This window comes from Arachis ipaensis, chromosome B3 (assembly GCF_059453495.1).
Source record: "Arachis ipaensis isolate K30076 ecotype BB chromosome B3, ASM5945349v1, whole genome shotgun sequence".
Taxonomy (NCBI): Eukaryota; Viridiplantae; Streptophyta; class Magnoliopsida; order Fabales; family Fabaceae; genus Arachis; species Arachis ipaensis.
Genome location: NC_142438.1, coordinates 41,996,023 through 42,023,205, shown reverse-complemented (window position 1 = coordinate 42,023,205; position 27,183 = coordinate 41,996,023). Strand labels below are relative to the sequence as shown.

Here is a 27,183-nt window from a genome sequence, read left to right as displayed (position 1 = left end):
AATTTCTTCTCTCACAAATTTGACTTCTAACACTAAGAATACATTTTGTTGCAGATTCTAGACAAACTTGAAGAAGATAATTTCACTACATGGGAACACACATCATTCCTTATAGTGCAGAGATTAGAAATGGAGGATTATTTAGAATCTTCCAGTATCTCTCTTTAGTTCGGAATCGAGAAAATAACAAAAGAAAAAAGATGATTCAGTTGCTTGCAAGAAATATACTTCAATATTTACTGTAACAATCATCACAATTCAAAAGGAATCCACAAAGTTCAAAGAATGAAAATAGATTAACTTGGCACTTATGATATAGTAGATTGTAGCCTCCATAAATGTCACTGACTTGGCGGAAATTGGCAAGTTAAGAAATCATTATAAGAGATACGTTATAAGTACAGTTCTTAACCAGCCGAAAATCCACTTATCAATTTAGAATGGGGTTGTCACAAAATTAAAATTAAAAATACTGGGAGTATGAATCCCAGGTCGTCTCCCAACGAGTTGCAGAAAGATGTGCTATTTTATTAATCAGATGTTTTCCAAAATGGGTTGAGTTGATAAGCAGGAAATTAAATTAGAGAAATTATGTAATTTTAAATAAAAATCTTGACTGGGAGTAGATTAGTTAGAAGCCCTATTCTTGTTGGAGTACTCTCAAGATTAATTGATAATTGGAGGTTGTTCTGCTTAGTTACCCTTTACTAGGTAGAGGGAAGTCAAGTAAGTTGGAAAACTATTTCTAGTCACAAGTCCTAATCCTCTCCCTTGGGAAGGACTAGTGTCAATAACTAGAGGGCGATCCAACAATAAACCCAATCACAATTTTTCTCTTGAGTAATCCAACTCAAGGTTTCCTTTCAATCATCCCCCAATCAAGTTATGGAACTACTCGCTCATTATGAATGTAAAATTCACAAAATAAGGAAGAGAAATACTGAAAGACATAATAAATAATAATTAAAAGGATCAATTAAAAATAAAAATAGTTCTTGTATAAATAAATTCTAGAAATAATCCAAGAGTAACTCTGAGTAAATAAAGAACATGAAAGAGTAAGCGACAAGTAAGGAAACGAACTAGAATGACGAAGTCTTGACGGAGGTAATAACTCTTCCCAATGTTCCAATCCAAAAAGCAATAAAATCAAATCCTAAGAACTATGAATGTGTAGAGAGAAAACCTAGAGGAGAGGTAAAATTAGATCTAAAAAACTAAAATTATATGGAATGAATGTTGTTCTCGGTCTCTGCATGTTCCCTGGCTCTAATATGCTTTTCTGGGCCGAAAACTGGGTCAAAACAGGGGCCGAAATCGCCCCCAGCGAATTCTGCAGATTCTGCAGATCGCACACGTCACGCGATCGCGTCATCCAGGGGTTCGCGTCATCCAGCCTTTTGCCTTGCCAGGCGTGCGCGTCGTCCACGCCTTCGCGTCACTGGTGTAGTTTTCAATCCGCGCGGTCGCGTGAGCCATGCGTCCGCGTTACTTCTCGCTGGTCATCTCCTTAATTTCTTGTGTTCCTTCCATTTTTGCAAGCTTCCTTTCCAATCTCCAAGTCATTCATGCCCTATAAAGCCTGAAACACTTAACACACAGATCACGGCATCGAATGGAATAAAGGAGAGTTAAAATACAAAATTAAAAGTCTATAGGAAGCAAGTTTTCAACCATAAAGTATTTTTAGGAAGGAATTATAAATGCATGCTTATTTAATGAATAAGTGGGTAAAGATTTGATAAAACCACACAATTAAACACAATATAAACCATAAAATAATGGTTTATCAACCTCCCCACACTTAGATATTAGCATGTCCTCATGCTTAGTTGAATGAGATAAAATAAATGAGTAGGAACATGTAAAGCTCATGCAATGCAATGCAACCTATATATGTGAATACAACTATATGATTTTTGTCCACTTGGTCAAAAGTAAATAAGCTCTTCAAGACAATCACAAATCAAATTCCACTAATTCAATTCTTATATAGTAAGAGCAAATAAAAATGCAAGAAGGTAGCTCATGAAAGCAGGGAACATATAATTTAAGCATTGAACCCTCACTGATGATGTATGTATGCTCTAATCTCTCTAGTGTATAGGGTAGTCACTCTATCCTTCTCTAATCATGCTTTCTAAATTTTGTTCTTCACCTAACCAATCAACAACAATTAATATACTAATGCAAGCATCATGAGGTCTTTTCAAGGTTGTAATGGGGCCAAGGTATGGGTAAGGATACATATATGGCTAAGTAAGCTTATAAATTGAATCTTTAATTAATCTAAGCTTTAACCCACACATGTGTACATTCTACATAACTTAAATTTCATACCTAGCTATCCAAAATTTCTCTTTCACATTCCTTACTCATGTATCAACTTTTATTTTAATTTTATCATACATGCATTGATCTTTGAATTCTTAACTTAACATTGGGGTGATTTTGTCCCCTTATTTAATTATTGAATATTTTTGGATTTTTTTATTTTTTTATTTTTTTTATTTTTTTATTTTTTTAAAGTAAACATAAAAATAAACATAGCTTATCAATGCACATAGATGTTTAATTCTTATAGTTTCACATGAGCAGGTACCCAAATTCCCATTATATCATCATGACACATTCCCTTATTATCTTTTGTTCCCACAATTTTTCCATACTTAATTAACACATAATTCTATCTTAAGATAACCAAAGATTCAATTGGGATATAAAATTGTTTTTCCGCTTAAGGCTAGTAATGTGGTAAAATGCAGAACAAATGGGATTTAAAGGCTCAAAGTGGTTAACAAAGGTAATTGCAAGGGTAGGCCTATTTGGGATAAGTGAGCTAAACAAATAATGGCCTCAATCATATGCAGGCATATAAATATATTAACATTGGACATATAGGATGAAACAAAATATAAATTATAATCATAGAGAAGTAAACACACAAGAATAAAATAATTATGGTTAAATAATGTAACCATGTATAAAGGCTCAAATCTCACAGGTTGTGTGTTCTTTAGCTCAAAAACCATGTTCCAAATATAACTTCAAGCAAATTTAACACAAAAGTTTTAATTAAATCAATGAAATTTTGTTCTAAAAATAGGGTCTTAGAAGAAACTTATTATCTTTTCAATCAAGTGGAACATGCATGCAACTAATCTATTCTATGCAATTTATCCTATTCTACAAAATAAAAAACTAACTAAATATCCTATTTTATTGGTGTTAGGGAAGAAAAAATTACCTCCGGAAGTCAGGTACTGACCGACCTCCCCACACTTAAGGCTTTGCACCGTCCTCGGTGCCATCTGTCAGGAACAAAGGTGGGTTGGTAGCAGTATCTCCACAGTCGGGACCGTCATGGCTCCCTGTGCTGGTAAAGGAAGTGGAGTCCGGGGTGTCTGAGTCTTTGAATTTTCCCATAATTAGCTCCTTGAGGTATGTGAATCGGCGCTTATTACGACGCTCTCTTAGCTTTGCTTTGTGTTCCTGCCGATCCAACCTTTCAAGTATCTGATGGAGCAGTTGATTTGTTGTAGGTGATTGTGGTGTTGAAGGAGGAATCTCTTCAGCCGGTTCAGTAGGCTGGCTTGTAGTGGCTGCTGGAGGTCTGAGATATTTCCCGTTAGGGACATACTGATCATCCCGTGGAAGCATGGCTTTGGTGTCCCCAGCTCTGTAGGAGACTCCGGCTGCTGAGACGAGATCTGAAACCAAGGCGGGAAAGGGTAAGTTGTCCGCAATTTGTACGTGTCCCATAGCACTCCGGATGTGTCTTGGTAGGTTCAGAGGCTGGTCTGTAAGGATGCATCATAGTAGAACGGTCATGTCTGCAGTGAAGGAGGACTCGTGGGTGCTCGAAAAGACGTAATGGGACATAATCTGTGCCCATACTCGAGCCTCCAAGGTAAGTGCGGAAGTCGATATTTCCTTAGGACGGGAACGATGGTATCCATAGATCCATCTGCTGCCAGGTAGTGCGATAACTCTGAGAACAGCGTCCCAGTCAAATTGGTACATCTGGCGCTTGAGTGCGGCTTCTTGAAATGCATCCAGGCCTTCTGGAGTAGGGGGAAGATCTAAAGCTCGTTGAATGGCCTCTTCTGTGATGGGGATTTGCTTCTGACGGACATAGACAGACTACAGGGTTGGCAGGTGGAAGTTGGAATATAACTCAACTACCCAGGAAAGATTAACCTGCCGTGGCTGTCTCTGTAGGAAACCCCATTGTCTTCGTACAATTTGTGGCTCAACAAATTCAGCAATATGGTTTGGGAGAATAAGAAGGTATTCGTTGTTGTAACTCCTTTCTGCCAGGATGGGGAACATCTGCTCACAGTAGCGATTGGTAAATCGCGCAGTGTCCTTTGCTGGGAAGGCTTTCTCTTTATCATCAACCTTAATAATCCTCTTTATTCTTTTTGTTGAGGGTTTAACTGCAGTCGAAGAGGGCTCTGCCACTAATGCTTGTTTTGTTCCTCTCCTTGCTGGAGGTTTGGAAGTAGCTTTCTCTTTGCCGTTCTTGGTAGCCATCCTGAAAGGGAGAAAAGAGGAAGTAATATGAATTCAAAGGGATAGAGCGAGGAAGAGGGTGGATAAGGTGGTAATCAATGCACATTAAAGGATAAATGATGTTAACACATGGTCATGACTACATGTGAAAAATCAAAGATGGAAATATAGATGGTGCATAGGATGACAATTAAATGCAAGGTGTTTATTGGCATGCAGGCAAAGGCATGAGAAGCATAGATCAAGCATTCAACGTCCAAGTTAAATTACCACAGAATTCAAACTAACAACCTGTTTGTAATAATAATTATATTAAATTAATAAAATATAAAAAAGAATTTTGTGAAAAGCAGACATTTAGAGTAGTAGAATAAAAGAAATCCAAAAATAGTTCACAATGCCATATGGGCTTTTTCACAAACACATAGCATGCATGGTAGATGAGCTCTTGAAAATAATAAATGGAGTATGCAAGCAACCCTTTTTTGAAATTAACATATAATTGCCAAACAAGTTCTTGACAATCCACAAGCAAACAAAAGGAATAATAATGACCCTACTAAATATCTAACACCAATTAAAAGAAAGAGAAAGAAAACATGGATAATGCAAGTAAAAAGGAAAAGAAAAGAAGAAGAAAACATAAATTAAGAAGAAGAATAGAAAAATAAAGAGGGAAGAAGAAAAGAAAACCTTGTCAATGGTGGTGAGAGAGAGTAAGTAGAAAGTGAGAAAGAAGGAAGGAGGAAGAAAGGGGAAGAAAATAATGAGGGGGAAAAAGAAAAAAGTAGGATTTGGGGAAGAAAAAGATAAGATATTTGGCAAATTAGGATAAGCTGTGCGGCGCAAGCGACGCGGACGCGTGGGGGACGCGTTCGCGCGACTTGTGCTTAAAGTAATCGATGCGGTCGCGTCGGTCACGCGGATGCATGACGCGTTTTGTGCTACTGGCGCGAGGGCAGCCTCGCGCTCGCACAACTCTCTGTTCAAAACTTAGTATTGCCAGAATTCAGGGTGACGCGGTCGCGTGATCGACGCGATTGCGTGAGTGGCCATTATAGGGATATGACGCGAACGCGTGAGCCATGCGTCCGCATGGTAAGGCTTGTGCGTTTAACACCATTCCAGCACCACTCTATCATAACTTTCGGTCGTGCACCCTTCCTTACGTCAATTTCCAGGTCACGCGTCCGCGTGGGTAACGCGGACGCGTGGGATGATTTTTGCCAAAGGCACGCCTCCAGCCACTCTCCCGTGTGACTCTCTGTTCGATTTATTATTCTCTCTGAGCCACCTGCGACGCGGTCGCGTCGCGGCTCTCCTTTTTTTTTAAAAAAAAATAAAAATATGCAAATGAAGATGCAAACTAAATGTACTAATAAAGAGAAGAGTCATGGAATAAGAAAACTAAGAATAAGGAAAGGAACGATCATACCATGGTGGGTTGTCTCCCACCTAGCACTTTGCTTTAATGTCCGTAAGTTGGACGCTCCACTAGCTCAGTCTTCTGCTGTGAGTGGATCTTCCAAGAGGAAGATTTCTAGCTCCTTGTTTTTTGTCACCCTCTCTGAAGAACTGGAAGATTGATGGTTTAGAAGTTATAGTAAACTCTCGTTGCAAGTATAGTTACTAAACCAAGCAATCAACCTTTCTTACAAAAGTTTTGGTTGTCACAAATAGCAAATCCCTTTTTAAATTGATAACCGAGTATTTAAACCTCGGGTCGTCTTCTCAAGGAATTGCAGGGAGGTATGTTCTTATTATTGGTTATGAGTCTTGTAAATTGGGGGTTTTGGAAAGAAGGAGCAAGTAATGTAAAATAACAAGTCGTTAAAATAATAAATAACAAAGCTCTTGGCAAGGTATAAGAACTGGAAGTCCTATCCTAGTTATCCTTATCAATTGTGATGAGAATTGGATTTTTCTTTCACTTTGTTAACCTCTAACTATGAAGGTAAGTTAAGTGGATGAATTAATTTTGATTCCTCATGTCCTAGTCTTTCCTTGGGAAAGGCTAGAGTTATTGGAACTTCGAATTAATTCTTGAAGAATTCCAATTTTCAATCAACAATGAGTTTGATAACTCAAGTGTCTCCAATGACTCAACCAAAGCCAAAAGGGAAAAAAGTCTACTTGAATGAAAATAATTTGGATAAACAGAGAGCATTAATAAATTAAAGAGAGCAATCATAATTCTGAAATACCTCAAATTATATTAAATGAAGATATCAATTCTAACATGGAAAAGTTCATAAATTAAATTAGAAAAATAAATAAAAGAAACATTGAACCTGGGATTGAGAGGCACTCCTAAAATTAAGAGAAATCCTAAATCCTAATCCTAAGAGAGAGGAGAGAACCTCTCTCTCTAAAAACTACATCTACTCCTAAAATTGTGAATATGAAAGCCTGATTATGAATGGATGCATTCTCCCACTTTATAGACTCTAATCTGTGTTTTCTGGGCCGAGAACTGGGTCAGAAACAGCCCAGAATTCGCTGGTTGCGAATTCAAACACGCTGATTTTTCGTCACTGCGATGCGTTCGCGTGGAGCACGTGTTCGCGTCACCTATCATCAGGATAATTATGGCATATTATATATCAAATCGAAGCCCCAGACGTTAACTTTCCAACGCACTTGGAACCGCGTCGTTTGGACCTCTATAGCTAAAGTTATAGCCTTTTGAGTGCAAAGAGATCAGGCTGGACAGCTTAGCAATTTCTCCAACTTCTTGTATCCCTTCCACTTTTGCATGCTTCCTTTCCATCCTCTGAGCCATTCCTGCCCTGTAATCTCTGAAATCACTTAACACACATATCAAGGCATCTAATGGTAATAAGAGAGGATTAAACATAGAAAACTTAAGGCCAAAGAAACATGTTTTCAATCAAAGCACATAATTAGGAAGGCAAATGTAAAACCATGCAAATAGTATGAATAAGTGGGTAAAGAATTGATAAAAACCACTTAATTGAGCACAAGATAAACCATGAAATAGTGGTTTATCAACCTCCCCACACTTAAACATTAGCATGTCCTCATGCTAAGCTCAAGAGAAGCTATAAAGAATGAAGAGGAATGATAGAATGTATGAAATGCAACCTATCTAGATGAATGCAACTACATGCAAAATGTTTCTACCTACTTGGTTAAAAGCAAATAAGTTCTCCAAGACAAATATAAATCAAATTCCACTAATTTAAATCATACAATAAAAGACAAGTAAACTTGTAAGAAGACAGCTTATGAAAGCAGGGAACATAGAATTAAGCATTGAACCCTTACTGGTAGTGTATATGCACTCTAATCACTCAAGTGTATAGGGTAATTCACTCCACTCTTCTCTAATCATGCTTTCTAAACTTTGTTCTTCATCTATTCAATCAACAAATATTTAATGTACCAATGCAAACATCATGAGGTATTTTCAAGGTTGTAATAGGGCTAAGGTAAGGGTGGGGATATATATATATATATATATATATATATATGGCTAAGTGAGCTAACAAAGTGAATCCTTGATTAGTCTAAGATCTCACCTAACATATACATACTTTATATAATTTAAAAAATACTTTACCTAGCTACCCAAATTTTTTCCACTTTTGTATTACATGCTCAAGTATCAAACTTATTTTTGAATTTTGTCCCATGTGCATTGATTCTTTTTATTTTGTATTTGGGGTAATATTATTTTTCTTCTCTTTTCTTTTCTTCTCCTTTTTTTTGTATCCCATTATTTAATTACTTAATAATTTTTTTTTCAATGCACATGGTGATTTAATTTTTTTGATTTCACATGAGCATGCTTCCCAAATTTTCAAATAACTTATTCAATTTAATTCCCTACTTTTTCATATCATCCCATATTCCCATAAAATTCCCCACACTTAAATTGTACACAATATCTATCTTAAGCTAACCAAGGATTCAACTTGGGATTTTTATTTTGTTTTTCTGCTTAAGGTTAGTAATGTGGTTATGAAATAAAAGGGGGTTAAAAAGTTCAAAGTGGCTAACAAGGGTGATGTAAAAGATAGGCTTATTTGGGATAAGTGAGCTAATAACAAATAATGGCCTCAATCATATGCAAACATGTAGATACACTAAATAATGGACATATAGAATGGAACAAAGCAAAGATTGCAATTATAGAGAAGAAAACACACAAGAATAAAAATTTATGGTTAAATAATGTAACCATGTAAATAAGCTCAAATCTCACAGGTTGTGTGTTCTTTAGCTATAATTCATGTTCCAAATACAACTTCCAAACAAGTTTTAACATAAAAAATTTTTCAATTTTTAATTTAGTGAAATTTTTCAAAAATAGAGTCCTAAAAAGGAATTTATTACTTTAACCAAGTAGTAACTAAATGCACAAAATCAAATAAACATGCAATCAAATATGCAGATGCAACAATGAACAAATAAAGAAAATAAGATTATTGGTGTTGAAGAGAAGGTAACTAACCCCTGGAAGTCAGTGTCGACCTCCCCACACTTAAAGATTGCACCGTCCTCGGTGCATGCTAAGATGTGCAAGTGGACGGGCTATTCCAACTGGCGCTTTTCTCCAAAGATTTTGCAGACGGACTTGTCTGTCTCCCCTTATAGAAGTTTCTCCCTTTTTCCGTCTTCGGTGGCCAGCCTGAAAGAAGAAAAAAAAAGAAGAACAGTAACCAGAAATAAAGATAAGAAGACAAATAAAATATGGTTGGGTTAATGTCAAATAATGAGGGTCTCAATTACATGGTAGCTACAACATGCAAGTGAGAAAACAGTAGATGTACATGGCAAATCAAGAGTGCAAAAATTTGCAACAATAGGGAAGCGGGTGTGGGTAAGGAGAGATAATATAAATTCATATCAATGTAAAAGTAATACAGGTATAAAAGATTGGTATTGATATAAACAATATTACCTATTCAAAATAAAACAAGTCACTAAGCACCCAAAATAATTCAAGAGAAGATGCAACAGTTAAATAAGAAAATTTTAACACCAAAGGAAAAATAATGAATTTAGAAAAGAAAGAAAAAATATGCACAAAATTAAGATGCAATGAATGAAATATGCAAATAAATTAAGTAAAATAAAATAAAAGATAAGAAGAATGAGAAGGCAAAGGAGGGAAGAAGAAGTAAGTAAGAAAGGAGGGAGGAAAAATTAGGATTAGAGAAGAAAAGATAAGCTAATTGGCAAATTAGGATAAGCTGTGCGGCGCAAGCGACGCGGACGCGTGAGGCACGCGGTCGCGTGACTTGCGCTTAAACTAATTGACGCGGTCGCGTCGGTCACGCGGTCGCGTGACCCGTTTTATGCCACTGGCGCGAGGGCAGCCTCGCACTCGCACAACTCTCTGTTCAAAATCATTAATTGCCAAATATTGGGTGACGCGATCGCGTGGGGCATGCGATCGCGTGAGTGGCCATTAGGAGGATATGGCGCGGTCGCGTCGGTCACGCGTCCGCGTAGGAAGAATTATGCGTTCAGCACCAATCCAGCACCACTCTAGCACAACTTTCGGTCGTGCACCCTTTTCACGTCGAAATCCAAGGCACGCGGCCGCGTGAGTGACGCGGTCGCGTGGGAGGCCAGTGTTCCCACTCGATGCGGACGCGTCAGCAATGCGATCGCGTGGGACGATTTGTGCCATGGGCACGCCTCCAGCCATGCTTTCGCGTGACTCTCTGTTTGTTTTATTAGTCTCTCCAATCACCAGCGACGCGGACGTGTCAATGATGCGGTCGCATCGCGTGCCATTTTTTTTTAATAATGCAGTATGCAGAATGCAATACTAATATGAATGTTATGCATGATTCCAGGTCCAATCAAAACTCAAAAACAAACAAAACATACTAGAATTAAAACTGAAAAAGGGACGATCATACCATGGTGGGTTGTCTCCCACCTAGCACTTTTAGTTAAAGTCCTTAAGTTGGACATTTGGTGAGCTCCCTGTTATGGTGGCTTGTGCTTGAACTCATCCAGGAATCTCCACCAATGTTTGTAATTCCAGTAGCCTCCGGGATCCCAAACTAGGCGCAGAAAGCCTTCAAATAAGTTAAAGCAAGTGACAAGGCCCCAAGAGTGTTGATTGCCAGAATGAATTCCGGGGTCCCAAATCTTGCTTTTGTACCCATCTTCTTGTTGAGCAATATTGTTCCATCCGGGTGGTTTAGCCTTAGAATTCTCACTGAAGCGTCCAAACAACTTCCCAGACCCATTCAATAGAGCTCTATACCAACCTTTGCGTTTAAACTTAAAGCTTCCAACCATAATGAACCTTGCAGGACAATTCTTACCACTGACCATCTTCCTCTTACTCTTTATGCCACAAAGAGCTCTAAGTTGACCATCCGTCTCCAGTAGCCCATATTCAAGTGGAATTAGAAAGCTAAGGGATATGAATTTTACCCACTTGAATGTTGTGAAGGATGATGGCAACTTAGGGTGAGGGGTCTCCAACAACTTTGGCAAGGTAGTTGCAGGCTTTACTCCCGTGTGCTCTTCTCTGACAGCTTCCACCTCTTTGCAAGCTTCTTCACTTTCAACCTCTTCCTCTTGGTAGCTTTCTTCTAATTCAATCTCCTCTTCACGGCTTTCCAAGGGCATGGGAGGCTGTGCTTCTTCTTCTTTAATCTCTATCTCTTGATCAACCTCTACCAAGTCTTCAACCATGATCTGCCTTGGAGGTTGTACGCTCTCCTCAACATCAACATCAAACACCGTGGAAGGAGGCTCTATGACTAGATTTTCCAATGGAGGTACAACATCTCTTAAGTCTGCAACTACTTCTTCCTTTTTAATAATTGCTGCTTTGTCCAGTTGTTTAAGTATAAAATTATACTCATCCTTGATGATTTTCTTTCCATGAGAACTCCTTTCAACTACTCTTTCATCTTCAAGGGTCTCTCCTACCTTTACCCGTAGGGCCTCCTCTAGCTCCTTATGAAGTATGGATTCGCGAAGATGATTCCTTCTTTCCTGTTCCATATCAATAGCATAATTGGGATCATCTTGCTCTTGGATTGATGGATGTGGGTGCTCTTCCATGGATGGTGGTGATAGGATGGAGAAATCATTCTGTGGTTGAAAAGGAAGTGCACTAGAGCTTGAGGGTTGAATATTGGAGGTAGAGGGTTGGTTCATGCGGGATATAAGATTTTGGAGTGTAGATGTGAGACCAATAATGTTAGAGATGAGTGTATTATTATCCAATGGAGGTTGGGGGTGGATCTATGTATGGTTCATTTGGTTCATAGGGTGGTTGGTATGGTGGATGTGGGTTAGGGTCATATGGAGGTAAATGGTGTAAAGGGGCTTGTGAGTTTGGTGGTTCAAAGGTATGTTGGGGAGGTGGTTCATAAGCATATGATGGGAGTCCATCATATCTATCATCTTGGTATGTACCTTGGAATGGTTTTTGACCATAGTGATTTGGTGGATGTTGGTTGTCACAGAAAGGTTCACCATAACTATTGTCTTGGTATGCATCGTGGAATGGTCTTTGTATGTGGTACTGCGGAAGGTGTTGTTGCCGGAAGGGTTGATCAGATCCTCGTGGCTCCTTCCATCTCTGATTGTTTTGACTTTGATGCAGATTCCTGTTATAATTTCCATTTCTTACAACAACATTGGAACCAAACTCAAAGCGAGAGGGGTGAGAACTCATAATAGTAAATAAAAATTAAAAACGAAAATAAAAACAAATTTTAAATTAAAAGGTTATTGAAATTTAAATTTTGAAATTTGAAAATTAAATTTTTGAAATTTGAATTTTGAAATTTGAAATTTGAAATTTGAAATTTAAATATTGAATTTTGAAATTTGATTTTTGAAATGAGATAAGATAAGATTTTGAAAAAAAAATATGATTTTTTTTCGAAAAAGATTTGAATTTTGAAATTTAAATTTTTAAATTTGAAGTTTGAAAATTGAAATTTTGAAAATTTGAAATTTGAATTTTAAATATTTTTAATTTGAATTTTGAAAATTTAAATTTGAAATTTGAAATTTGAAATTTGAGTTTTAAATTTTGAATTTTTTTGAATTTAATGAGGAAAGAGAAAAACAATAAAATGACACCAAACTTATAAATTTTTAGATCAAAACAAAGAAAACAACTAAGAACAACTTGAAAGTCAAGATGAACATGAATAACAACTTGAAGGTCAAGATGAACACAGAACAAATTTTTGAAAAAAATTTTTTTAATAACTAAATGAAAAATAATAACCTCTTAATTTACGAAAAAAAATAAAAATAAAAATAAAAACAAATAAACAAGTAAAAAGCAAATATTTACAATAACCAATAATAAGGCACACGTTTGCAATTCCCCAGCAACGGCACCATTTTGAAGAACTGAAAGATTGATGGTTTAGAAGTCATAGTAAACTCTCGTTGCAAGTATAGTTACTAAACCAAGCAATCAACCTTTCTTACAAAAGTTTTGGTTGTCACAAGTAACAAACCCCTTTTTAAATTGATAACCGAGTATTTAAACCTCGGGTCGTCTTCTCAAGGAATTGCAGGGAGGTATGTTCTTATTATTGGTTATGAGTCTTGTAAATTGGGAGTTTTCGAAAGAAGGAGCAAGTAATGTAAAATAACAAGTCGTTAAAATAATAAATAAAAAAGCTGTTGGCAAGGTATAAGAACTGGAAGTCCTATCCTAGTTATCCTTATCAATTGTGATGAGAATTGGATTTTTCTTTCACTTTGTTAACCTCTAACTATGAAGGTAAGTTAAGTGGATGAATTAATTTTGATTCCTCAGGTCCTAGTCTTTCCTTGGGAAAGGCTAGAGTTATTGGAACTTCAAATTAATTCTTGAAAAATTCCAATTTTCAATCAACAATGAGTTTGATAACTCAAGTGTCTCTAATGACTCAACCAAAGCCAAAAGGAAAAAAAGTCTACTTGAATGAAAATAATTTGGATAAACAGAGAGCATTAATAAATTAAAGAGAGCAATCATAATTCTGAAATACCTCAAATTATATTAAATTAAGATATCAATTCTAACATGGAAAAGTTCATAAATTAAATTAGAAAAAATAAATAAAAGAAACATTGAACCTAGGATTGAGAGGCACTCCTAAAACTAAGAAAAATCCTAAATCCTAATCCTAAGAGAGAGGAGAGAACCTCTCTCTCTAAAAACTACATCTACTCCTAAAATTGTGAATATGAAAGCCTGATTATGAATGGATGCATTCCCTCACTTTATAGCCTCTAATCTATATTTTCTGGGCCGAGAACTGGGTCAGAAACAGCCCAGAATTCGCTGGTTGCGAATTCAAACACACTGATTTTTTGTCACTGCGATGCGTCCGCGTAGAGCATGCGTTTGTGTCATCTATCATCACGGAAACTATAGCATATTATATATTAAATCGAAGCCCGGGACGTTAGATTTCCAACGCAACTAGAACCGCGTCGTTTGGACCTCTGTAGCTAAAGTTATAGCCGTTTGAGTGCGAAGAGGTCAGGTTGGACGGCTTAGCAATTTCTCCAACTTCTTGTATCCCTTCCACTTTTGCATGCTTTCTTTCCATCCTCTGAGCCATTCCTGCCCTGTAATCTCTGAAATCACTTAACACACATATCAATGCATCTAATGGTAATAAGAGAGGATTAAACATAGGAAACTTAAGGCCAAAGAAGCATGTTTTCAATTTAAGCACATAATTAGGAAGGCAAATGTAAAATCATGCAAATAGTATGAATAAGTGGGTAAAGAATTGATAAAAACCACTCAATTGAGCACAAGATAAACTATGAAATAGTGGTTTATCACTCTCGCCATGATATTGCTTCAAACGATGTCCATTAACCTTGATGAGTTCAGAGCTGGAAGGATGACTTAGGTGAAAGACTCCGTATGGCTCAGCCTTCTCTATTCTATAGGGACCTTCCCATCTTGATCTCAACTTGCCTGGCATGAGTCTCAGTCTAGATTTGTAAAGGAGGACTAAGTCTCCAAGTTGGAACTCTTTCCTCTTGATCTGCTGATCGTGTACAACCTTCATCTTTTCCTTGTACAGTCTTGAGTTCTCATAAGCTTCTAAGCGAAGGCTTTCCAATTCTTGCAGTTGCAACTTCCTTTCAGCTTCGGCTTCCTCAAATCCCATGTTGCACTCCTTTACTGCCCAAAAGGCTTTGTGCTATACTTCAACTGGAAGATGACAGGCTTTTCCATAAACTAAGCGAAAGGGACTCATCCCAATGGGTGTCTTGTATGCTGTTCTGTATGCCCAAAGTGCATCTTGTAGCCTGGTGCTCCAGTCTCTTCTATGAGGTTTGACTATCTTCTGTAATATGCGCTTTATCTCTCTGTTAGATACCTCGGCTTTCCTATTAGTCTGAGGGTGGTAGGCTGTTGCTATTTTATGAATTATCCCATGCTTTTTCAGTAATCCTGTTAGTCTCCTATTACAAAAATGGGTGCCTTGATCGCTCACGATTGCTCGTGGTGATCCAAAGCGACAAATAATATGATTTCTAACAAAGAAAACTACAGTGTTAGCATCATCAGTGCGGGTAGGAATTGCTTCCACCCATTTAGAAACGTAATCCACCGCTAACAATATATAAAAATAACCATTAGAATTTGGAAACGGACCCATGAAGTCAATGCCCCAAACATAAAAAATTTCACAGAAAAGCATAATTTGTTGAGGCATCTCATCCTTCTTGGATATATTACCAAATTTTTTGGCATGGGAAACAAGATTTACAAAATTCAGCAGCATCTCTAAAAAGAGTAGGCCACCAGAATCCAGAGTCTAAGATTTTTCTAGCTGTTCTTTGAGGGCCAAAATGTCCTCCACTATCAGAAGAGTGACAGGCCTCTAAGATGGACTGGAATTCTGAGTGAGGTACACACCTTCTAATTACCTGGTCAGCGCCACATCTCCATAAATATGGGTCATCCCATATATAGTATTTAGACTCGCTTTTCATCTTGTCTCTTTGATGCTTAGTAAAGTTTGGAGGAAAGGTGCGGCTAACTAGATAATGAGCTACAGATGCATACCAAGCGACTACCTCAGATACTGCTTGCAGGTCATCAAATGGGAAATTATCATTTATAGGAGTGGCAGTATCCCTAATGTGCTCAAGGCGACTCAAGTGGTCTGCCACTAGATTCTGGTTACCACTCCTATCTTTAATATCTAAATCAAATTCTTGTAGTAGCAGTATCCAACGTATAAGCCTTGGTTTGGATTTTTTTTTAGCTAATAAATACTTTAGAGCTGCGTGGTCTGAATACACTACTACCTTAGTACCAAGTAAATAGGCTCTGAATTTATCCAGAGCAAAAACAATAGCCAGAAGCTCTTTCTCAGTAGTAGTGTAGTTAGACTGAGCGGCGTCTAAAGTCTTAGACGCATGAGCAATGACAAAAGGATCCTTACCTTCACGCTGAGCCAGCGCTGCTCCTACTGCATGGTTGGAAGCATCGCACATGATTTCGAATGGCTGGCTCCAGTCTGGTCCTCTCACAATTGGAGCTTGAGTCAGGGCAGTTTTCAGCTTATCAAACGCTTGTTTGCAATCCTCACTGAACTCGAAAAATCAATATCTTTCTGCAGTAATCTGGATAAGGGAAGTGCTACCTTACTAAAGTCCTTAATGAACCTTCGGTAAAAACCTGCATGGCCAAGGAACGAACAGACTTCCCTCACAGAGGAGGGGTAAGGCAAACTAGAAATAACATCCACCTTTGATGGATCTACAGAAATGCCAGTATTAGACACAACATGTCCTAGTACAATACCTTGTTTAATCATAAAGTGACATTTTTCAAAATTCAATACAAGGTTTGTACTGACACATCTATCTAATACTCTAAATAAGCTATCTAAGCAAAGGCTAAAAGAATCACCATAAACGCTAAAATCGTCCATAAAAACCTCCATACAGTCCTCAATAAGGTCAGAGAAAAGACTCATCATACACCTTTGGAAAGTAGCTGGTGCATTGCACAAGCCAAAGGGCATTCTCTTATAAGCATAAGTCCCAAAAGGACAGGTAAAAGTAGTCTTTTCCTAATCTTCAGGAGCTATATGAATTTGGAAATAGCCTGTGTAATCATCTAAAAAGCAATAATGTGACTTACCTGACAGGCGATCCAGCATTTGATCAATGAATGGAAGAGGATAGTGATCCTTACGAGTGGCCTGGTTTAGGCGCCTGTAATCAATGCAGACCCTCCAGGCATTCTGTACTCTGGTTGCTATGAGCTCTCCATGCTCATTCTTCACTGTAGTGACTCCAGACTTCTTGGGCACCACTTGTACTGGGCTTATCCATTCACTGTCTGAGATGGGATAGATGATATCCGCCTCAAGTAGTCTGGTTACTTCCTTTTTAACAACTTCTAAGATAGTAGGATTCAGTCTTCTCTGGGGTTGACGAACAGGTCTTGCTCCCTCTTCTAAAAATATTCTGTGCTCACAAACTTGAGGGTTGATGCTTACTATGTCTGCCAAACTCCACCCAATTGCCTTCTTATGCCTCCTCAGCACACTAAGTAACTGTTCTTCTTGTTGAGAAGTGAGTTCCCGTACAATGATAACTGGGAACTTTTGCTTGTCCTTAAGGTAAGCATATTTGAGGTGTGGAGAGAGGGGTTTTAATTCTAACTTCAGCTCATGGTCAGGCTCTGGATTGTCTGGAGCTGGTGACAATGGTAAAGTACTTTCATTGTCCTCAGAAAGTGTCCCCACACTCGGACCTTGTCCTGTGTACTTCTCTTCGAACTCCTCCTGGTGAACTTCAGCCACGGTTTCATCTATGATGTCCCATTGGAGGATAGAATGATCTTCTGGAGGGTGTTTCATAACTCCATTCAGATTGAAGCTTACTACTCGACCGTCTATTTCAAAAGAGTATGTTTCTGAAAAAGCATCCAATTTGAACTTCGAGGTCTTCAGGAATGGTCTTCCGAGTAGGATTGATGATGGCTTCTCTAAGTCATTTTGGGGCATCTCCAGGATATAAAAATCAATGGGAAATGTGAGTCCCTTAATGCCCACTAATACGTCTTCAGCAACTCCTGCCACTGTAATAATGCTTTTATCTGCTAACACAAAATGAGCTGCCGACCTTTTTAAGGGAGGGAGCCTCAAAATATCATATATAGACAAAGGCATTATGCTCACACATGCTCCTAAATCACACATGCAGTCAGAAAATACCACACCACCAATAGTACAATTAACCATACATGGACCTGGATCACTACACTTTTCAGGGATACCTCCCATTAAAGCAGATATGGAGCTACCTAAAGGAATAGTTTCTAATTCATTAATTTTGTCTTTATGTATGCATAAATCTTTTAGAAACTTTGCGTATTTAGGTACCTGTTGAATAACATAAAAAAGGGGAACAGTTACCTCAACCTTTTTGAATATTTCTACCATTTTGGGATCAGGTTCCAACTGCTTCCTGGGCTTCCTTGCAAGTTGTGGAAATGGAATAGGAATGACATTTTCTACAGTGTCTGCGCCCTTTGGTGCTTCTTCCTGTGATTGAGCTTCTTCTTCTTCAGCCATGTCCTGTATGTCCTCTTCCTCCTCAACATCTTCTATTTCTACTACCTCTTCAGCTGAGGCGTGTTCTGGTGGGTTTGGTTCTTCCTGATTCCTCTCTTGCAATGTGGTTTCGGACCTTAGGGTGATGGCATTAATGCCACCTTTTGGATTGGGTAATGGTTGAGAGGGGATTTCACTGGAGCTCAAAGGCTGGTTATTGGAGTTATTCATTGATCCAATCTATAAGACAAGAGCTTGCAAGGTAGAGTTCAGACCATTTAGAGTAGAATTAAGGTTGTTTTCCATGGCCTGTTGTCTCCGGTCAATAGATTGTAGTAACTCATCATTAGAAGATGAAGAAGGATAAGTGATCTGAGAAGTCTGCTGTTGGTTGTGCTATGATCCTTGGAATTGCCTCAGGTGAGGTGCCCTATAAGGTTGGTTCTGGTTCTGCTGCCTGTTGTTGTTATTATTCCACCTCTGATTTTCCTGATTGTCTCTGCCTCCTCTGTTATTGCTGTCCCTCCAATTCTGGTTAGAATTATCTCTCCAATTCTGGTTAGAATTGTCCTGCCATCCATGGTTGTAACTGCCACCTTGATTGTATCCTTGGTTGGGGCGGTCATAGAAGTTATGAGTGGCTGCCACGGTGTTGTCTTCCTGCTGGAGCTGCGGACATTCATCAGTGTAATGGCTATAATCAGCACAGATTCCGTAAATTCTCTATGGGACTAACTGTTGGCTTTGCTGTGGTGGAGAAGGTTGAGCTTGCTGAACTTGTTGTTGATTCAATTGTATCTGCTTCAGTAAGTTGGTTATTTCACAGATACTCTGAGTTAGACTAGCACTCTCTCTGCTAGAGGATACTTTTGCAACAGCTTTTGAACGGCCTTCTTTCTGCCTGTGATTCCGAGTAGATTCAGCTAAGTCGCTGATCAATTGCCATGCCTCATCAGTGGTCTTGTACTTTTTCATAGACCCATTGCTAGCACTTTCCAATGTGGTCTTATCTTGGGGCCTCATGCCCTGTGTGACGTAGCCGAGCAACACTATCTTGTCAATCATATGGTGGGGGCATGCTTCCAGAAGGTTGTTGAAGCGCTCCCAATATTCATAGAGAGTCTCGGATTCATCCTGAATAATCATGGAAATGTCTTTCCTTAGTTTGTCAGTAACTTCAGCTGGGAAGAATTTTTCCAAAAATTCTCTTCTGAGCGTATCCCAGTCAGAAACAGTTGTTGCGGGTTGAGTGTAGTACCACTCTCTCGCCTTTTTCTCAAGAGAGAATGGGAAGGCTTTTAACAAAATTGAAGTTTCATCTGCACCATCACGCCTGACAGTAGAACAGGCTGCTTGGAAATCTCTCAGGTGCTTGATAGGCTCTTGAGCAGGTAAGCCATGAAACTTAGGCATCAAATTGAGCAGTGCAGTTTTTATTTCAAAGTCTGTAGCCACTGCTGGGTGATGCGCTTGAAATGGTTGCATTGTGAAATCAGGGGCTCCAGCCTCCTGGATAGTAATTCTCCTAGGTGCTGCCATGTCACCTACACGTAAATCAACCGAATCAGCAGAAAGGGAGCTTGTTTCTTTCTCAAGTGACGTTTCAGATTCGCCCTCAGAGAGGACTAACCGACACCGAGCTTGCCTTATTCGTGAGATGGTTCTTTCAATCTCAGGATCAAATACTGGCAAGCTTGGATCAGGAAGTGAACGCGTCATTTAACGAAAGAAACATGTAGCTCATAGTAGCAAAAATAAAATAAAATGCAAATAAATAAACTCCAATCAATAACTTAGCACTCTATTGCAACTCCCCGGCAACGACGCCAAAAATTGACGTGGCGAAAATTGGCAAGTTAAGAAATCATTATAAGAGATACGTTGCAAGTACAGTTCTTAACCAGCCAAAAATCCACTTATCAATTTAGAATGGGGTTGTCACAAAATTAAAATTAAAAATACTGGGAGTATGAATCCCAGGTCGTCTCCCAACGAGTTGCAGAAAGATGTGCTATTTTATTAATCAGATGTTTTCCAAAATGGGTTGAGTTGATAAGCAGGAAATTAAATTAGAGAAATTATGTAATTTTAAATAAAAATCTTGACTGGGAGTAGATTAGTTGGAAGCCCTATTCTTGTTGGAGTACTCTCAAGATTAATTGATAATTGGAGGTTGTTCTGCTTAGTTACCCTTTACTAGGTAGAGGGAAGTCAAGCAAGTTGGAAAACTATTTCTAGTCACAAGTCCTAATCCTCTCCCTTGAGAAGGACTAGTGTCAATAACTAGAGGACGATCCAACAATAAACCCAATTACAATTTTTCTCTTGAGTAATCCAACTCAAGGTTTCCTTTCAATCATCCCCCAATCAAGTTATGGAACTACTCGCTCATTATGAATGTAAAATTCACAAAATAAGGAAGAGAAATACTGAAAGACATAATAAATAATAATTAAAAGGATCAATTAAAAATAAAAATAGTTCTTGTATAAATAAATTCTAGAAATAATCCAAGAGTAACTCTGAGTAAATAAAGAACATGAAAGAGTAAGTGACAAGTAAGGAAACGAACTAGAATGACGAAGTCTTGACGGAGGTAATAACTCTTCCCAATGTTCCAATCTAAAAAGCAATAAAATCAAATCCTAAGAACTATGAATGTGTAGAGAGAAAACCTAGAGGAGAGGTAAAATTAGATTTAAAAAACTAAAATTATGTGGAATAAATGTTGTTCTCGGTCTCTGTATATTCCCTGGCTCTAATCTGCTTTTCTGGGCCGAAAACTGGGTCAAAACAGGGCCCGAAATCGCCCCCAGTGAATTCTACAGATTCTGAAGATCGCACACGTCACGCAATCGCGTTATCCAGGCGTTCGCGTCATCCATCATTTTGCCTTGCCACGCGTACGCGTCGTCCACGCCTTCGCGTCACTGGTGTAGTTTCCAATCCGTGCGGTCGCGTGAGCCATGCGTCCGCATCACTGCAATTTCGTCTATATCACACGGTCGCGTGAGCTATGCGTCCATGTCACTTCTCGCTGGTCATCCCCTTAATTTCTTGTGTTCCTTCCATTTTTGCAAGCTTCCTTTCCAATCTCCAAGTCATTCACGCCCTATAAAGCCTGAAACTCTTAACACACAGATCACGGCATCGAGTGGAATAAAGGAGAGTTAAAATACAAAATTAAAAGTCTCTAGGAAGCAAGTTTTCAACCATAAAGTATTTTTAGGAAGGAATTATAAATGCATGCTTATTTAATGAATAAGTGGGTAAAATTTTGATAAAACCACACAATTAAACACAATATAAACCATAAAATAATGGTTTATCAGTCACCTTCAAGAATAAGGTAGTACATTGCTCTCACTTCTATGAAATATGAGAAAAAATTCACTCTTATTTAAAACCATTTGGGAATTGGTAGATTTATTGTTTGTTATTGGTTTACCCCCTTAAATGAGGACGATCACATTCAAGCCATACTAGATGGATTAACCAAGAAATATCAAGGTTATATGACATCTGTAACGTGAAACATGGCCGGTTTTTTAGTTCAAGAAGCTAAATCTTGAAATTTCGAAAGCCTAAACAAGGCATTGCTTTAGACAATCTGGCTCAGTCTTCATCATTATTCTAGGCGAATTCAAGAAGAGGTCAAAGTGATAGAAGGAGCATAGAGCCCAATTTAACCGTGGACGACGTTTTACAAACCCATCAAGACCACAATGTAAAATGTATTAGAACTCCTTCACATGATACTATTAACTCTCGTATTATCTGCACTACAAGAAAAACACTGAGTACCGTCGAAATTACCATCAGATTTAGCGTCAATTTGTACGGACAAATTTAGCATTAGGTTTTCTTACGGAAAGGAGGAGAAATTTGTCACCAAAAAAGATTACGATTGGAACAAATTTTTCACCACTAAAGCCGACGGTAATTATTGACGCGAAAAAGTAACTTACCTGGGCCAATTTTACCGTTGGTATATTCCGCCGGTATCACAATTTAGTGAAATGTGTCGTTTTGGCAGATTAATCCGCCAATAAATCCGACAGCAAAATTGGGGTAAAATTCAAACGCGAAACCCTTCTCCCTCACTTATGCGAACACACACACACACACTCTCTCTCTCTCTCTTTCTCTCTCTTCTTTCCCTCATCGTCGAAGCTGTCACCGTCACGACTGCCGAGAGCACGTCATTGTCATTGCCACCGCTGGGGCACGTAATCATCGTCACCACCTCCTAGAACACCCACTGTCGCCACCGCTGCACGTCGTCGTTGATTCTGCTGCTGCTGCTGTTCCCGCCGCATCCTCTACAGTTGCTGTTCACATCGCCGTTACTTCCGCCTCTGTCACCACCACGTTAAAGTGACCATGTAGCCATTATTACCAGATTTATTTTTGTTATGGTTATTTTATTTTTCTAGATTATTTTATGAGTTTAGCATTTTGTTAGGATTTTTGTTAAATTAGTGGTTAAATTTTGTTAAATTTGGTTAAATATGTGGTTAAATTTGTTGAAAATTGTGGAGTTATAAGGGGTTGCGCACTAAAATGGTTAGGATTTGATGTTTTATTGAATGCATACATGTTACAATTTATGCCTGCAGCTGTTTTCTTTTTGGAAAATGTTATATTTATTTATCATTTATTGTTTAAAACATATTTGATTTGTCAGAAAGTAATAATTGTATTTGGCAGGAGATTCTAATTATAGGGTACATTCTGCTAAATTTTCTAAAAATTTTAATAAGTTGTGTTGTTAGTTGAAGCTGTCCAGAGTCAGAAGCCCATCAACGATCAGAATCCATTCTTGGGGCCAAAGTCAAGATCAATGGCCAAGATGGAAGAAGCTTGAAGAAAAAAGATGAGAGTGATGAGGTAAGCTTGCATGCATCAACCTCGGCTTTCTCAACCCTCTCTGTTGAAGCCGCTGCTACTCTTTGGTAGGAGAAGAAGTTGCTGGGTTAGGGTTTCAACCTTGGAAGCTTCCCCTTCTATATTAAGGGTGAACGGCCAAGGGTTGAGATCAAGGAGAGTAAGTGAAAGCACATAGTTCTCATAGCTACATGAGCTTCCTGAGTTCTTCTCCTTCAATGATGTTCATTTTGTTTTCTTTTTCTTAGTTTTTTCTGTCTATGTCTCATGGTGAAAAAGGCAAACATGGTGAGATTTGTAAGAAAAAGCCAGTGAGAGAAAAAAGGCAGTGATCAAAATTAGAGAAAAAGCCATAGATGTCTCAGAATTTCTTTGTACATCTTTCTGTTGTGTTTCATGATCTTGTGGGGATTCCCTTGCAAGTTGGGTTAGCACTTTGCAGTTGAAAAGCTTGGTTTCAGTCCAAGTCAAGTTCAGATTGGGGTTAGAATCTGGATTTATCCCAGATAGGATTGGGTAGATCCTAGGGAAAGAAATTGGTGATTGTAATCTGTTAAAGATAGTAAAATTCCGTCATTGTTGTGATAGAGACTGGATGTAGGCTGCATTGCACTTAGCAGCTGAACCAGGATACATCTTGGTGTGATTCTCTCTTCTCTGCTTCTTCTCTATTTCTGGTTTTCTGGAGACAAAATGAAAAATGTCTCTCAACTTGTTACGAGACAAAATAAAAATGTCTCTTAACTTGTTACGAGACAAAAAGTGAAAATATCTCCTGAGGTTCTTTAGAAAAGTAAAAGTTATATTCTGTGAAAAGGGAAGCTAAGATTCAACCTCCCCTTCTCTTAGCCACTGATTACCATCAACATGTTATCTATCTAATCGTATGCTGGTTACACAACTTTCTTTACTTTAGTTCACGCTAACACCCTTTTTGGAAATGCATGCTTCCTACTAAACTAAAGTATTAAAGAATTGCACAAGAACTTGCAATAAGCACTCACTTAAAAGCACTTAATTGTTAATGAATGTGCAGGAATTCCGAAGAACTTGCAATAGTAGTGTATGTTGCACCAGAAGACCCAATCCAGGTTGACTTTCCAATCCCGTCATTCTCGCTTGGCATCACTCAGATGCACATACCAGACTCATCGCACAGATCTCCGATAACAAATGAACGAAATGCGACTCTGGAACCTGAAGCACCAGAAAATATAAGAAAATCAGAAGATGTGGTGAACACACCAATGCCATCTGAGGTTGCTGCAAGGCCTACAGGTGATGACATGAACAAGATATACAAGTGGGCGACAGATCGTACGGCTGCACAGAATGCCACGCTCGCATGTATTCGCAATAGTGATGATATTCAGTTGCAGCAAGTGGACCTGCAATCACTGGGATGGCGTAGAAGAGTAAGCGATACGGTAAGACCGAAAAAAATCGTAATCAATTGGTGAGTATGTATTCTGCATTAAAGTGCTATGAAATGCAATGCGTTTATTCTATTCAGGTGGTTGATTACTGTTGTGCCATGTTCAATGCTTCGAGCAACGCAAGGTTTTATACTGATTTTTACTGTATTCCACTGAGACTAATGGTTAGTGTAATTTGTCCTTACCTACTTAATATTAATTAATATCCATAATTGCCTCCATAAAGGATACTGTTGAAGATATACGAAATCTATATTTATGAGTTATCAGTCTTAATTATTTCCTTAGGTGTTTAACTAATCCAAAATGGGATTGTAGGCCTTAATATTGACTGATAATAATATTGAACGATGTGTGGGCAGGAACACTGGATTTGTCCCTGTTCTTAGTAGCTTCATAGGTCGCGGGCAACACTGGTTCGATGCGAGGAAGGCGAAACAAGTTAAATATGTAAGTAATTCACATACTTACTTATCATCTATACAAAAAATCTATTTTTCATTACAAGAATGCGAAAAAAACTATATGCTAGCATGCTTTATTCAACGATGAAGTGGTTTGTTCCAGTGTGTCAAGATGATCACTGGTGGCTATATGTGCTTCAACGGCATACTGAAAACCTATTGGTGTTAGACTCCGTGCACAATGGCCCACACTCTGAGCGGCGAGAGGAAATAGATAAATATATAGTAAGTGAGAATAGATTTGATGATCCATATTTTTACTGGTGTTAGCTGTTGCCTTTGTTGTTTTTTTTTTATTTTCCTCCCTAGTTTTTCTATTTGCCTTGTCGTAGGGCTTTCTTCTCCAAAAGTTGGCTGCAACTATAGACCAGAGTGTGTAACACCCTAATATTCAAATCCTTATGCTCGAGTCATAAGTCAATGATATTATGGTAGTACGACTCTCAGGTGGATTTTTAATACATAAATATAAGTATAATTGAAAGGAGTATTAATCGAGAAGCCTGAAAAGAGTAAAAATAAAATCGCGAAGTCGTGTCACTCACGCATCGACAACTAAAAGATAAAGCGTGAAGTCGAAAGCGACATACAGATAAGTAATACACAAAGTAACATAAGAGCCTTTATAGGCAAGTTCAGAAGAGTTCAATACATAATAAAGCTTTTCAAAATAAAGGTGGAGAGATTCTAAGTAAATATAAAGTAGAGAATATAAAGATCTTCGCCGTCTCTTAGATGAACCACAGCTCACTTCTGAGCACCTGGACCTGTATCTGAAAAACAAGAGATATATACGGAATGAAAACCCCCGACCCATGGGTTCCCAATACGGTAAAAGTGCCAAATAAATACAATGCATTGTAATAAAAACTCACTAAGCATCCTAAACTTCCTTTCACCAATTCATTCTATGTTCTCGCTAATCCATAAATAGGCAACTGTCATAAGGGAATGCTAAATCAAATTCTTATTCTTCATACTTCTCAAATGTCTCTAACTCTCCAACGAATCAAAATTAGAGTCATAAATAAAATCATCACCAGTTATTCTGTCACAGCAATTCTATATCAATACATCATATCCTTACTTGGAGCAAGTGAAATCATTTCACTGCGTCTACCTAGGGGGCTCAAATTATCTCATTCAATAATCATCATCATTATTCAATTACATCATCAACTCATCTCATTAAGAACATCCCTCAGCATCCACCGACACCAGCATGAGGGACCTCTCAGTTGTACAAACACAAGCAATACAGACAAATAATACACAATTAAAGTACAAGTAGAACAAGTAGCACATAATCAGGTAATATAGCATATATGATATAGCAATCCAAAATAAATAGAAAAACCCAAACAATTCAAACATATGAAAAATGATGTATGCTTGCCCCATGGATGATGAGTTTCATCTGTCGGTTATAAAGCCAACCCGACAAGTCCTGTTAGCTAACCATTGGACTGTCCCTCTGTTGTGCATCCCCAACTTGAGTTATTTTCAATCATAAACATGATCATAATCATAATCATACAACACCCACACTGGTGTTTATGCACGGGGACGAGCTCATCCGGAACTTTCACAGTGTCCAGCCACACTTACGGCATAGGGTCAGCAGAGTATCGAGTCTCAACTTGGAGCACGTGGTGGCTAGTCACTGCTTTCATCCAGGAACACTCGTAACTCAGATAATCATTTCACATTCATTCGTAACATTCCATAATCATTCATCATGACCATATCATCATTTATACATCACATGATTGCACATTTTATACATCACTTGTCATAACCCCCGGGCAAGTGGGGCGAAACCACAACCCATGCATCCACCTGGGGAGCCTCTATACTAACCAACTTGGAGCAAGTGGGGCACAACCACAACCCTTGTATCTACCCAGGAGGTACGTTCTCATATGCACAGGAGGAACCAAAGAGGGGATCCTAACCTCCCACCATCTCGCTGGGGGCGATTTTACAATACCAGGAGGAACAAGGAAGGGGATTCTCACCTTTCTTCATCTCTCTGGGGTCGCACTTCCGAGAAAGAGAGCTCAAGATAAAGCGATCATTCAAAGCTATAGTTTCATTTCCAGCCATAAATTAATATTTATCATAGCCATCCGGCTTATAACATAACCCATAACCAGCCAATAATTATTATCAAATACAGCCCTTTGGCTCACGGCGTACACCGCACTTCCATTATCACCCTCAGCAACTCATACAGTCATCATTAATCATAATTCATCATTAATTCTCCCCTTACTTTGTCCACAAGTTACCACATCTCCTAGCCTCTTTCCATCGCTAGGCATA

The 27,183-nt window shown here is 38.4% G+C and overlaps 1 non-coding gene across 1 annotated transcript; it reads left to right on the top strand.

Moving 5' to 3' along the window:
• Positions 1 to 19,130: 19,130 nt before the first annotated feature.
• Positions 19,131 to 19,238, top strand: LOC148570415 (small nucleolar RNA R71). Its single transcript, XR_015908749.1, has one exon. It is a non-coding gene; the product is annotated as a small nucleolar RNA R71 (small nucleolar RNA).
• The last annotated feature ends 7,945 nt before the right edge of the window (positions 19,239 to 27,183 follow it).